The following is a 16,041-nucleotide window of genomic DNA, read 5'->3' on the forward strand; positions in this document are numbered from 1 at the left end:
GAAGCTTAACCGACTGAGCCACCCAGGCACCGCTCCTTTATAATTGTTTTATATTTAGATCTCCCTATATATTCTTAACCAGTTTCAAACAGTTGGTTACATCATTTTAGGTTTATTTCTTTTTATTTTCTATTTATTTGTTGTTATATGGAGTATTTTCTATTATATTTTAAATAGATTATTTGTTTTGTATAAAAATGCTATCGATTTTTTACATTGACCCTTGTGTTCAACAACCTTGCTAAATTGTCTTTTTGGTTCTAATATTTTCTATGTAGAATTGAGGAAGGGTTTGGTGTACATATTTCCTCCATAAATGAGAGCAATTTGGTCGGTTATTTTCCAATTTCTATGCCTTTTACCTATGATTTATCCAAAAATGCCCTGAGTTTTTAGTAGAGGGTGTGTCAAAATTATGAGGTCATTGTGCTATCTTAATTAGAACTTCTTTGATGTTTGGTCCAAGTAAAGAAGAGGGCCCAGTGTGGCAGGCTGTACATCAAAAGAATAATGGAATGTTTTAGGAACAAATTACAAATTTCTTCTTTTTTAAGTTTATTTATTTATTTTGAGAGAGAGAGCAGGAAGAGCAGAGAGAGGGAGAGAAAGAGAATCCCAAGCAGGCTCTGCACTGTCAGCATGGAGCCTGATGCAAGGCTTGACCTTGAAACTATGAGATCATGACCTGAGCTGAAATCAAGAGTCAGACGCTTATTCAACTAAACCACCAGAGCGCCCCCACAAATTTCTTGTTTTTTTTTAATGTTGATTTATTTTTGACAGAGAGTGTTATGTGAGCAGGGTCAGGGCAGAGATAGAGACAGAGGATCTGAAGCAGGCTCTGCACTGACAGCAGTGAGCCAGGTGTGGGGCTTGAACTCATGAACTGTGAGATAAAATGACCTGAGCCAAAGTTGGATGCTTAACCGACTGAACTACCCAGGTGCCCCATAAATTTCTTATTTTTAATTTAGACCTTAGTTATCTTTGAAAATTTTCTCAAGATAAGAGGAGAATGCTGAAAATGGGTTTCTGTACTTCTTGGTGTTCTCCCTTAAAAGATGAAATTATCATAGGAGGACTTAACTCATTAAGAAGTGATTTTATTGATGTTAAGAATCTATATAATAATACATCATAATATATAGCAGAAGATAATAGAGGACCCAAATCTAAATGACATTTCTTTAGACTTACATAGTCAGCCCCCTTGGTTAGTTTTCTTCTTTAATTAGTGTCCAATTTTAAAATTCATACTTTCACCTTCTCTTGAAAATCAGAGATGAGGCAACATTCCAGATGGCAATATTCTAGTGGATTTAAATACTGCTTCCTCTCGAAATAGGGCATGCATTCTTCTGTGTGCCATAATCCAAAGTACTGCTTTTGGCTTCTTTTATGCTGAGACAAAGTGTCACTTGCCAATTTTCATCCCAGTTTCTGCTTTTATTTTTCCTCTCTTTTCACTGTAAGAGTTAAGATCTTCCCACATTTGTGCTACTCCCTATCTGCTATAGGCATTTGAGTGTTCTAACCTTCTTGTGGGCTTTTCTTATGTAAAGTATTTTCCAACTACCAAACCTCCTCCTTCATGAACATGGAGAGTCTAATTCATTGGCAATAAATTCCTTTTTGGAATCCACCCAGTTCTGATGAAACATAACCTCCATCTCTCCAACAATATACATTTCCCCCAGATTCCCTCCTTCCTATATTCTTAGTCTCTGCTTCACTCTGCTTTAATCAGTTTCTCGTGTAACTACGTCTTTAGTGAGTTCTGCTTCTATGCAGCTGACCTTTCCAGAAATCCTGAATATGCTTTTGCCTGTCTGCCCTGGTTATTAGTGGTGACCTGGCAGATTCAGTTCATTCAAACAGCAGCTACAGTGTAACACTAAGCTGCCTAAGGGCTTATGGACCTGCTCCTCTGGACCTGGAATCTCTGCTGTTCCTCCCAGATTGTCTTGTAGAATGTGAAGCCATGGGGACTGCACCCATGAGGTAGCTTCTCTCTTGAGGTTATGCAGTCTGACTGTTATATATTTCATACAAGGGAATTTTCTCATACATTCCACATTCACCTGAAATTTCATTTCATTTCATTATTCCTTTCAAAAGTGTTCAGTAATTACTGTCTCCATTTGTTATTTATATTTAGACTATTATCGTTTTCTTACTTTGTTGTTCCTCAGAACTCACAAAAAAATCTTCAGCACCTTTAATCTTCCTTTATAAATTGTTTCTTCTATCCTTTTTGTCATGTTCTTATCAATCTTACCCATTGCTTCTCTCAGAAGTTCTTATATGTGCACACAGCTCTTAGATAATGAGGTGCCAAAGCTGATCATAGTGACCCAGCATCATTCTGGACAGCCATTCAGAGAGGGCCCTTCTCATCCCAACTCTGGGATGTGGGGCCCTTCACATTCCCTTCCAAGTAATAATGGGAGTGTTTCTCCTCTGTGTCTCTACATTATTTTACTTTAAATCATTTACTAAACATGTCTCATATTAGATAGCTTTCTTCCTTCCTTTTTCATTCAATTATATCTTCTGACATTTATTAGTCAATAGTAAAAATGTTTTTATTCTGTCTTTTCATATCTCCTCACATGCTGACTAAGATTTATGTATTTTATGTCATTCACTTACTATAAATGCATTTGCTGGTATTATATGGTCTTGTGTGGCATGTCAAGCAACTAACAAATCATATTTTGTTAAGTTTTTAGCTCAAGATCAGACTATGACAAATAATCTTTCTATAAGATCATAAACATTATAAAGAAAAAGATTCAGGAGGACCTAAAATGTCGGTGCACCCAAGTAGCTCAGGCAGCTGAGCATCCTACTTTTGATTTTGGCTCAGCTTGGGATCCTAGAGTCATGGGATCGAGGCCCACACTCAGCATGCTTGAGATTTTCTCTCTCCCTCTCCCCTCTCCTCTGCTAGAGCTCTTTCTTTCCCTCTCTAAAATTTAAAAACAAAAACAAAAAACCTAAACTGTGAATGTATATATCCTTAAATACTTTTTTACATGTTAAAATGGTTAGTTTCAGTTTTGCATCTCTTGGGACTTATTCAAACATTTTAAAAACTGAAATGAATAGTAACTAACTTTAAAAAAAAAGTTTGGGTAATTAAATCTTAAATGTATAACATATTGGTATAATTTAAATCACATATTCTGTTCTTAAATAACATTCTAGTTAAAAACATCTCCTCCATTATAAATATTCTATAACAGTATATGAGAATTTGTGAGCTCCTCTTAGGTTTATCACACCTTAATACAATCTTTAAAATATTCCTTTTGAATTATGAAATATTTTAACACCAAATAAAGCTAAAGCAATGTTGACAAGTTTGCAATAACTAAATGGATTATAACTGATTTTCCTATTAAAAATCTAAATCAGTCTACTTAGATTATTTTCATCTCTAATGTAAATACTAATCACTTATCATGTGATTAGCGGTTATCTTAGAGGTCATCTCTGCCTCTGTGATATGCTCCATTATTCAGTTTTTGGTGCTGATCCAGCTGCATTACAGGGACAAAAGCAGAGAATTTCCATGCTGCTCCACCATCTTGGCCCCTCCTAAGCTAATTATCCATTATTCGGGTTTTAATATGTAATTTCCCCTTCCTGAGACCTAGAAAATATTTTCAAGGAATCCACAAAAATATTATAGTTAATTTTAATAAATTATTGAGCAGGTCAAATTATTTCATATAAAATCATGTTAAGAAGAAAGGACGTCTGTGAAGAAGGATAATGGTGGTTTATCCTTGGTTTAGGTAGGAGATCAGATCTGAAATACATAATGGAAGAAATGCAGAAGTAATAAGTACAATCTCTCTGTTACTCCTTTCTTCCCAGGTTAAATGGCAAAGGGCACTGTCACCAACACATAGAGTAATTTTGTAGGACAAGAAGAAGGGACCAAACCAGCATGTGTCTTTTTCTATACCTGTTATTTGCTGTCTCGGACTATTCCATGTTCTCCCAGACACAAACTTCCTACTTCCTCAACCCCAGTGTGACAGGCCCATTTGTTATCGGTGACCTGAGTGAACATCCAGTCTGGGTCAGAGATTTTCCAGTTAAGGAACTATACACATTCTACAGGCGCACCAGATGAAACGTTTTTCTTTTCTGCAAGAGAATGGGAAAGTGTTTGTTACCAAGGATCACAACCGAATTAATAGAAAACTATTCTTCTTTTCCTTTGAAAACAGCATGAAATTCAAACTGTATAACGTGATAAGATTAATTGGTTATTTTATTGGCTAATATTAAATTTAATTGGCTAATGAAAAAGTTTACATTATCAATGGGGAAATAACATTTTTTGAAGTCAACTTGGAATTATTTCCACACTCCACCATATAATCTTCTGTGTTTAAGTCCCTTCATCTGAAAATGGAAATAGTTACAGTTAATACCCTAAGGTTGTTTTGAAAATTAAAGGTGACAATGCTTATAAAGTGCTTAACACAGTGTCTACAGCACTGTAATCTTTCAATACATGTTAACTCATTATTTTTGTTATTATTATCTCAGAGTTGTTTTTATATAATCACCAAAGGGCATTTTAGGGTTGCACTGTGATACGTCAGCTATTTGGTTTTTTCCTGGGTAGATTATTTCATGTATAATAGTGGTGAGTGTTAACTAACTGTAGGTAAAGATTAGTTACAAATAGGAAAACAAGGTAGTCATATTTCACAATTATTAGTGCCGTACCAAAATAGAGCTCACCATGAACATAGAGGTTCTTAATAAATGTTGCAGGCTTCCTGGGTCAAAAGGAGTCAAAATAATAGTTAGAGACTATTGGGTAGCTAACTCTGAAATCAAAAACAGTAAGAAGTATCCATGATCCACATTCCAAGAATGCTTCAAGCAAAGTAAACATTGAATGACATTAAAAGAATTAATGAATTTTGTAAAATGGGACTACATATACTAACCAAGGAAGATGTTAGAAAATGACATCGTTACATCGTGTGAGCATACTGAAGTTCTCCAAACAATGACTAATGGTAACGTGTTTACTAAGCATTAGTCACTTTGGATGAAAAAAGTCTGTTAAATTCTCATAGTTACAACGTTTTAAATGTAATTACTGTTTTCTAGTGAACTATTTTAGAACTTTATTGCAATTTTCAATGTCACAAGAAGAAATTGCATGGACTGTGGCTTTTAGACCGATAGTGCAAAATGATAGAATATCTCAATTTATTAATTTTTAAAGGAACTATAGTTTACTTGAGGTCTGGATAAAAAGAAGACATTCTGCCTAATAGCAATATATCCCATGATCATAAAGAGAGACCTCACATTTATTATGCTAATTTGTACCAATTGATGAAGGGATCGGATGTAATATACTTGTCTCTTGAGACAAGTATAACAATAGGAAATTTGATCATGCCATATTTGCAGGAAGAACAGAATGTTAGGATAGGTAAAAAGGTAATATGAGAGGTAATTTGATTTGGTGAACTCCAAATGACTTTGGAGACTGCTCATGAAATTTTGATGAGTGGACACAGCTAGGTTGGAAGAGCCAAAGATCAAACTTCATACTTCTGGCTGTGTCTGTTTCTTTGTCTTTTCCTTTTGCCATCGAAAGATGCATTCAGTCTCTGAGAAAGAAAATTCTCATTGAAGGGAAACAATATATTAAATAGCATAATGCCACTGTTCGTAAGCTCACATGTAACAATTTTAATTTGTTTTTAATCTATGTGTAGAAAAGAGATACTCATTATCTCTTTATATTATACTAAACAAATAATTTCTATGAAGTCTAAAAGTTGGGTAAGGATAAATAATATGAAGTATAGAGATACTTCTTTAAAAAACAAATTAAAAGGTTAAATGAATGATAACTGGAGAACATAATATGATGGCAGACAAAGATGAGCCTTTTCAAAACTCATAGAAGCAAAGTACTTCAATTATTTGAGAAAGAAGTTCATGCTTAAAGAAGTAATACATAAAATATTACTTTATGCAATCAAAATATTCAATCATTCCCATCTGCCTCCAGGACTAAATCCAAATTCTTTACATTGATCTAAATTTACCTATTTCTTAACATTTCCCTACTCAAACAGTTTATTCAAGGAAAACTGTTTAATGTATTATCCCTGAAAATATTCTTGTGTGTGTCCTGATTTTAGTATTTGCTCACACTTTATGTCTTTTTTTAAATGCCCTTCATTTTTCTCCATGATCAGCTAAAATCTGTCTGTCTTCACAATACAGGTCAAGACTCATTTCACCTTTAAAGCTTCTCCTATCACTTCATCCCATGGAAGGCTATCCCTCTTTTAGTTTCCCCTGGCATTTGTCAAGATCTATATTATATTTGTCAAGATCTATATTAGCCTGGAACTAGCTCTAGGATTAGAACCCTGGAGATCTTGCCTTTGAAACCCTTATATTAAGTAGTAGGCTTTGCAGAGATGAATGTGCAATAATCACTTTTTTAGGTAAGGATGCTGCTGATGAAATGAAATGTGATCAAATTTTACATCCAGATATACTGTTTGCAGGGAATTCTACAAGGAATTGTTCCTTGACAAGCCTAGAGTTACCTACATATGAGTTATCTTTCTATCACTCTAAATCCTACTGTAAGAGGTAGGCTATGGTTCTTCAGAAGATTGAAAGATACAATCTTAGAAAATGTTAAATATTGTAGATCTACTTATAAAGCAGCTAAGAAGTGATTATTATGTACTAGGCATCAAGATAGGTACCATTTGGGAAAAAGCAATCAGTGACTGTAGAATATTTCTCTATGCTATTTGTCTTCAAAATGGCTTTGTCCTTATTTACTTTTGTCCTATTTTTTATGTTAATAATTCTACAAATAGAGAATAAACAGACTAAAAGAATACATTAGGTTTTCTGACAATGATTTAATCTATGTCCTTTAGTAGCTGCAGCTACCTTTATCTCTAAAGGGATATATATTAAATATTACATTAATATTATTAATATTATTAATTAAATATATTGCATGTTTATTAATATATATTAATAATATATATATTAATATATATTTTTAAGGTTGCTGATTCTTACAAATGAAATAAAGAGAAGGGTTAAATAATCAGCATACTTTGTATTATACATGAAGTGAATAATTTCCCATCAAGTCAGTTAAGAAACCAACAAAATAATAGGCATGAAATCATTAAATAAGAACTGAACCGGCTGCAGTGGGCGTAGGGGTAAATAAATGACAAAAGAAAATATTTAAATGGTATTCGATGAAAAGTTTTTTGTTTATTTATTTGTTTTATAGCCAACAGCAAGTGCCATTTTCAGATGACAGGAAGAAAGCCACTTGTTTTGCCACATGGAATTTTAAACCCTTCCATCACTGAGCCCAGGTCTGCAGCATAAAATAGCACACAAATGCAAGGGGAACAGAACAGGCAAAAAAAGTCTTATAAAAAAAAAAGGACTCCCCTAGTTGGCCAGAATGCATTTAGTCACAGGGCTTTGAAAGTCAAATGTCCAAAATAAAAATCAAATTCTGTATGAAATAAGGTACAGTTATTCCCATGCAATTAAAAACAAATACCTTAAATAATTATGCTTTTGGAGTTAGGGTTACAAGAGATTATGACAAGAAAACAACCCAAAGCTTCCAGCTCAAAATTTTTTCAATGTTTAAGTGGACACATTTTAAATGAAGTAAGCCTTCTGATTATTCAAGTTACATATATACTAAAAATATGTTGTCTGAACAAAGCATTTATTATTAGCATAAACTTATGAAGTCACTGTAGCTACCATTCAGCAAAAGGGTAATTTTTCGGATGATTGTTAAGCAGTTCATGAATTCCTAGAAAGGCAAGAGAATTAGATTAGCAGCTGTGCAGCCAGGAATAAAACCCAGACCACACTAGGATAACTCCAGTACCTACTGCCCCTTCATAGCACACCCTCTGATGCAGGGCAGTGTTCACCTCATTTATAACCCACCACCAATTCCTTTTTTCATAATTTATAGGTATGTGTGCGTGCAGATGTGTGCTGTGTAGATACCTTTATATACCTATATATAATCTGTACATCCATATATACTATCAAGTTCTTGTAGATCTCCTTCAATAGGGTGGGTTTAGCTGTTCCTCAGTACAGCCTTTGATGGTTTGCATAAAGTCCTGAAGTAGGAGAACACTCCAGATATCATGTATCTATATATAGAGATAGAGATAGATAATATCGATGTATTGATTGATACTTCTATCTCTGTCTCTATCTCTGTATCTATATATATTGATATATAGATATATCGATATATCCATCTCTATATCTCTCTCTATCTCTGTCTCTATCTGTATCTATCTATAGTGGGTAAAATGGGGAGAGCAAGTTTATTTGTGGTTTATTTACATCGTATGAGAAGTACTTTGGAATCTTTCATTGCACCACGCCCAGAAGGTATTGGATAGAAGTTGGCAGGAGGCCAGTCAGGCAGATGCAGGTGTACAGGGCCTGTGGAGGGAGTCCTCTTCTTTCCCTTCATTCTACCAACTTGGACAAAAACCATCTTGCCATATGTAGAAGAATATTTTCAGAGGTTAAAAGAGGAAAAAAAAACTGAATTAAGGATATCACGTGCCAGCAATCACAAAACTTGAATTCTCAAAAGGATTAAAGGACCCAGGAGAGCTAACGTTCTTTAACATTCATGAAACATACCCCTGAGATTAAACGTTGATTTCTCAGGAAAAAAGCATTAACTAAATTCTGATTCAACAAAATGTTTTCCTCCAATTTAAATTTAATTCTATACAGAAAAGCTTTCTTGTTTTGCACCCAAAAAAAGATTTATTTATAGACATTCTCTTTTGCAACTATGCAAGTGCTAGAAATTATAAGTGATGGTATGGCTTTCCCCATTCTTATTCCTTTCTAGTATTCCTTTGTCTCCAGTAATTCTTCCTTCCTGTGGTATTACTCTCTCAAAAGAAAAAAGATGGGGAACCTGGGTGGTTGAGTCAGTTAAGCGTGAGACTTCTGCTCAGGTCATGATCTTGCGGTTCACGAGTTCCAGCCCCCATGTCAGGCTCTGTGCTGACAGCTCAGACCCTGGAGCCTACTTCAGGTTTCCTGTCTCCCTCTCTCTCTGCCTCTCCCTCACTCGTACTGTCTCTCCCTCTCTCTCAAAAATAAACAATGAAAAAAAAAAGGAAAGAAAGGATTTACTAGGATAGAAAACTGTTATTTCATTCTTTTTTATTTTTGCTTTTATTATCAAAACCTGTTTAAATTTACTGTTAAATTTAAATCTACCTATTTAAATTTCTTCTTTTAAGAAGAAAGATGATTGTAACATTTTTCAGATTAAGTTGGCTACTATATTATAAACATCAAAAAATCTGCAGTTTAACAAATCCAGTCAATGAGCTATCGAAGTCTTAAGTTTTTCTGGTGACATTACACATTGACAGTATTCAACTGAGACAGCTCTCTGGTACATCAGAGAATAAGGGTGGTCTCCATTATTCCAAGTACTCCACAACATATTTGTTTCAAAATGTTTTTCAGAGATTACAGTTCTATTAAATGGAGATGATCATTTGTATAATGAAAAACATCTTAACTAAAGAAATTATAATGGAAGATGTATATCTGTTATTAACTTCTTGGCCTCAGTGTGATTTTTAATCTGGTCTGAAAAACAGAGGCTATTCGACTTACAGATATTGATGAGGGAACAAAACCTCCCTCTCAGCTAAAATTTTGTTCATATGGATATTGATATCTTTGAGGTAAAAAGATCTGGTGAATTCCTCCTGGTCTTTCTTGGCCAACAGTAACAATACCTAGTAAGTAACAAGATACAGCTGGCCCCCAGGTATGTCTGACTCAGGTTTCCACTATAGAACATGATGGTTGTTACCCAATTGTGCTATTTTATTATAAGCACTTTCTCTTCTCAAAAAAAAAATGTCAAAAATATGGCAATCATAATATGCCAATCTGTCATTTAGGCAGGGGAAGAATTGTTTCCTTATAAATTCTTGATTGAATATTTTGTCTACCAGCCTCCAGAGGGCTCTCTGAGTTACAAGGTGGTCTGGCAGTCTTCTCAGATATGACGGTTTTCTTCCTGGGTGCTATTTTCTCTTCTTCCAAACACTGATACAGGGCAACAGGGTTAACCATAAATGTAGAAAACCAGTCCATCAGCCCCCAGCCAAATGCAGGTTAAAGTGGTGACATAGAGAAGAATATACTATTTTTAAGACAACATAATTCTTTCCTCTACAAGTTTAAGGTCACAAACATAGTATGTCTTATTTCTAAAGAAATGAGAAAACTGAATCTAAGTGATAGTCAAAAATGCTGATAAGCAAGTGCCAGTGGGAAGAAGTAACTATCAGAGACCACCTATACACTACAAGTGAGCCCCCCACCCAATAGATAAGGACTTAAATCTAAGTGACCTGCCCCAAAAAGAGCAAGTAGATTTCTAGTCAGGCACAAGTTTAACATATACATATTCTACTACGTATTATATATACAGCAACATGAATAAGAAAAACTTCATATGATTGAACTAGAGGATATGACAGAAAGTAAGGTAAATTTAGGATGAAAGCTTGAGCAAGTAGAGCAAATGAAAAAGATTAATTCCCCTAAAGTCTCTCAAGACCCAGGTTCCAAAACAATTCTCATGTAAGAATTATAATGTAAAAATTTTCTAAATGCCAGTAACACAGTAATGCATTTGTAGTAATTTCAAAAAAAAGGGGGGGTGGAGGAAACAAAAAAAAGATAATGCCCAGTTGCCCACCAAGGATCTGAAGTCATACTTAATTAGGATGGGCCCTAATCCTATAAGATCGGTGTACTATATAAAGACACAAGACTCAGACACACAGAGAGAATCCATGTGACAAAGGAGACAGGGGTTGGAGTCATGGACCTACAAGCCAAGTATTACCAAGGACTGCCAGCCACACAAAAAGCCAAGAGAAAGTCATGGAACATATTCTCTCCTAGAGCCCTCAAAGAGAACATAGCCCTGCTGACTTCTTGACTTCTGATTTGATTGGTTGCTTCCAGAAAAGTGAGAAAATAAATTTCTGTTTTAAATAAACCGGATATACCAAAATAAATTTCTGATTTAAAGCCACCCAATTTGTGGTACCTTATTACAACAGCTCTGGGAAACTAATACAGGGAAGATACTCCCAGTGATTCCATCCAGAAAGTATCTTCTCTTCAGAAATGTTTGCATAGTTCTGAAATTCTCTAATGGAAATAGAAGGAAATAAAATGTAACATCTGTGAGTGGCATAATCTTACATCAGGGGAAAGCTAACGTGTTCACTTTGAATATCGGAAGAGAAATGGCTAGTGCAGAAGAAACACTGGTGATAACCGTGAAAGCATTTTAATTAACATATCATTTGATGCAAACAAAGGAACATATGTGTTATTCCAAAGCATAAAACTATAACAAATATGCTTGAACCACCACAGAACCCAGGAAGAGTGGTAGGAGATGAGGAAGGGAGCAAAATAGCCAGATTATACGGGATTTTGTAGCCCACATTGAGGACATAATCTTTCACTTGAGAAAAAAAGAGGAGCCATCCTAGGATTTGATGCAACTTAGATTTTAAAGCTGAACACTATGCAAGGGCCATGACATAAATATCTCTTCTATACACAAAGCTTGGGTGCAGTACTGTGTTTCCAAGTTGATTGGCCAAATGATAGATGAGCCCTTTTATGCAACATTGTTGCCTTCACAAAAATGTTCAGGATGAGAGAGCTGAAAGGCCAGCCTGCCACTCACTTAAGTAAAGTATAATCCTTATAGGAAGGCAGCATTACATACTGACTGAGACCACAGACTCTGGAAGCAAGCTGCCTGGATATGAAACCCTGTTCACCATATGCAAGTTTCAAGTCATCAGTTTCCTCATTTTAAAAATCCCTACTTCCTAGGACAGGGGGAGGTGATGTAAATACTAAATGTGAAATTGTATCAAAAGCCATGGTATCATCTTGAAACAGAATAAGAATTCACTTGTAGTCATATGATATATCATAGGATAGTTGTAAGGATTTAATGAGATAATCCAAGTAAGCACACATAGTAAGCACTCCATAATATATGTATCTGTGTGTCATTATTATTGCCGTTGGCAAAACCAACTTTCAAAATACATTATTAAACATTATGCATTTTCAGGCAATAATTTAATAGACTCCATTGTAGTTAGCATGCAGAATGAAAATGACAATTACAACAATTACAATTTCCATTTTAATCCAACGCAGTTCAACAGAAGATTAGATACTTGTATGAACACTAATGATGTTTGCAGAAAATTCATGACAAAAGAAATTGCAGGCATCTAGAAAAAGGGTCAGAGGAAGAACATAAAACAGAACCTTTCACAGTTATTGATATCATTCTTTTAAAATGTACACAAAATGTTTTCTTTGAGTCATCAGACATTTTTCCTGCAACGCACTGTTTACATCATATTTGTGGATGAAGATATTTTACTAAGATCATATAAAAGGAGATAAAATTGTCCTTTTGATCCCTACCCCACCTTAATCATACCTCATGCTCAAGAATCAAATAAACCCCAAATGGAATATTAGCCATAGTCATTTTGCAAATCAACTAACAAATATTTAATTGGTTTCTTGAAAAGATATATAGAAGGCTTTAGTGGAGTTTTATCACATTATGACAAATTCTGAAATAGATTGGCATCTGGGTAAATTGAAATCTCAATATAGATAATATTTTTCCCTATAATCACTTTGCAATGAGCAACCTACCATTTTATCTTTCTTTACCTAGAAGTTCTAGAGATTTTGCCCTTTAATTTAATGTCTAAATTGATTCCATTCTCTTCCCACAACTAATGACCACATTTGGTTCATTTTCAATAAAACTTAATGACTAAATTAAAAAGGTTAATCAGGTTTAAATAAAGATGAGGGTGACATTTCTTCCATATTTGTCTGGCTCCCAACCTGCTTTCTGCTAACTTTGAATTCTGTCTTCTGTGAAAATTATGCCCTCTAAAAACACGTGTTGTGAAAAAGGCCATATGGGGCAAAATTGAGTTTTGGCATCCAAAATGTAAGAATATTTTAAAATAAAAACATTATAACAAATGAGGTAGCCATTTAATTAACATTTTAGGTAGGGGTCATTGCTTTTCATTTGGATGAAGAGAAACCAAAAAGAAAACCCCAGGAGAAAATATAACATCAGAATACTTTACTAAACACTAAAAAAATGGGCATGAGACAGTAACATGAGGTCTAAACTGAATCCCATTGAAGGCTGTAATTAGCCCATGCTTTCGTATTTTGTACAATACAATGAAGCACTATTTTACCCAATATATCTTAATTAAAAGCAAAAACACAATACAACACAAAGCTACCATCAAAGAGGCGTTATTGGCACTCACATAATACAGAAGATGGGGAAGGATTTTGTTTTCTTTGTTTGGCAAGAAAATTGGAACTAGGCATTCTATTTTCCACACAGCTCTCAATATAGAAGCATTTGTGTACCAAAAATTGCATTTGCACTGTAAATTATATGGATGAAAGCCACGGAGAAAGAGATAGTTTGTTGTTTTATAATTCAATAGTAGTAATGCTTGGATTTCTTTTCTTTCTTTTTCACAAAGAAAATAATTATTGAAAGCTTGGTTTCTACCACAATGTGTTAGTTGAATATTCTAATGTACATGTTTTATATTCCCTTTTCACTAGGATGCATTAATTATGCTGTGGCATTAAAATATACACACAAAATAATTTTCCTGTCACCTCAATTTTAAATTTTCAATATCAAAGAAACCAGAACTATCCACTGTGGTCTGTTCTTTATAATTTGCTAATATGAGGGAAGAAAAACAATGAAGTAAATTCTAGCCTTTAACAATTATGAATAAATTCTCTCCCAGAACCCAGTTATCTCTATACCGAATATAAGCACGAATGTAAGCAATGAATATAAGTTGATTTATATGGCATCAAATACCCATGATGTGACCATTTATGAAGAGATTTTAACGAATGTAAGTGAACCAGTTGAAGATTAAAAATGAAAACAGAATTCTCAATAATCTGTATAGAGAAAGATAACCCAAATACCAGTCAACCATAAGACAGACCATATGGAGTATTTGAAGTTCAAACATCTTTTATTTTACATCTGATATCTAAGATGTTATTTCTATCAAATTCCTCAAGGGTTTATAAACTGCAATGCCTTACCAACTGGGGAACAAAATGCACAATGGTATACCAGCTGACTATTTCCACACAGTGCTGAATGAATTTCTCTAACTTATCATAAACCTTAAACTCAACTATGAGAGCTGGTCATTCTAACTGCCCTTGGAAAGTGGGAAGCAGGCGAAAGGTCAAGAAAGTACAGCCTATCATTAATATAATCTAGATGTATTAATTACAGATGAAGAATCAGATGAACTTACTTTCTCCAAGCCAAATAGAGAATACCAAAGGGAAGACCAGAACCCAGAACACCTATTTCCCAAGCTCTTTTCTTTGATACCAACATTACAAAGATGAAATGCTATTTTATTTATTTATTTATTTATTTATTTATTTATTTATTTATTTTTACTTTAGAGAGAGAGACAGAGCTTGAGGGTCAGGGGGAGTGGCAGAGAGAGAGAAAGAAAGAGAGAGAATCTTAAGCAGGCTCCATGCTCAATGCAGAGCTGGACACCAGGCTTGATCCAACCACCCTGGGACCATGATCTGAGCCAAAATCAACCAACAGAGCTATCCAACTCTACAAAAAATAAGCCAAATGACCAAAACAATCTGGAAGTTGTGAAGTAGGATTCAAGTGCCTATCCCAAACTTCTATACCATCCTTGTGATAAATGTACCATGTGTTGCCCCATGGCATAGTGGAAGAAAAAAATCCTACAAATGTGCCAAGGAGAACAGAAAAGTAATGGTCTTCAGTGAACAGTTCAGAACTTCATCTGTGTCTACTGGAAGAATTGTGGCAACTAACCTAAAACTGTGGAAAGTGAAGGTCTTTAATGAGATGGAATAAGAAGTTTAGATGGATTAAGCAGTTTAGGAAAACTATGAAACTAAGGTTTGCTGGAGAGTGCCTGAATCTAGGTCATATGTAAATCTTGATTTTAGCAATAATAGATTAAATCGTCAAAGTGTTGGGTCTGATAAATGTGGCTGAAATAACAGGATGGATATTCAAATATAAATCCATTAGTACAACACTTAGTTATGTCATAAATACCTAATCAGTGAATATTAGATATCGTTGATGATTTTATCACAGTGTAGCAGAATGCATTTGTGAAGATACATTCTTCATTAGATTCAAAAGTTGATAAGAAAAACTGTATCCATGGCAGAGCAGCGCCTGCTAAAGATCAGTGGGAAATAAGTTGGGTTGAAAAAGTTAAAGGAGAAACAAAAATGGGGAGATAAGTCAAAGGCTCAAGTCTAAAGACATGGTACATAAAACTACGTAACACCACGAAGTAGTCTCCAGTGGTGTGCTTACGTAAACAAATGTCCCCCTAATCTGCAGGAGGAAAAGAAAAGAGAGTGGTGGAGAGGAGAAAGACTGTTCTGCTTCTCCATCCCTTCTAGCTCCCCTGTGTGTTTAGACTTATTAAGGAATCCATCAGGAAAAGGTCATCTGTAGAGGCAGAAAAGTGGAAACGTTCTGCTCTAATGATTTATACTGCATAGTTTCCTTACTGGAGTTTTTAAGGGCAAAGTCTTCCCGAGTCAGTGTTAAGTTTGCTTCACTTTGAAGCCATTAATAACCTATTACATATTATTTTTTTTCAATTAAATGAAGTATCTGCTTTTTTGGTTTTCATAACAGGAAATATATTTAAAGAACTCAATTGTGCAAACTACAACTGAATGAATTTCATAGCAATATGTTTGTGGCCCTCTTAAATCCAAATTTCCAATTTACCAAAT

The sequence above is a fragment of the Panthera uncia genome, assembly GCF_023721935.1.
Source record: "Panthera uncia isolate 11264 chromosome A1 unlocalized genomic scaffold, Puncia_PCG_1.0 HiC_scaffold_17, whole genome shotgun sequence".
In the NCBI taxonomy this organism is placed as follows: Eukaryota; Metazoa; Chordata; class Mammalia; order Carnivora; family Felidae; genus Panthera; species Panthera uncia.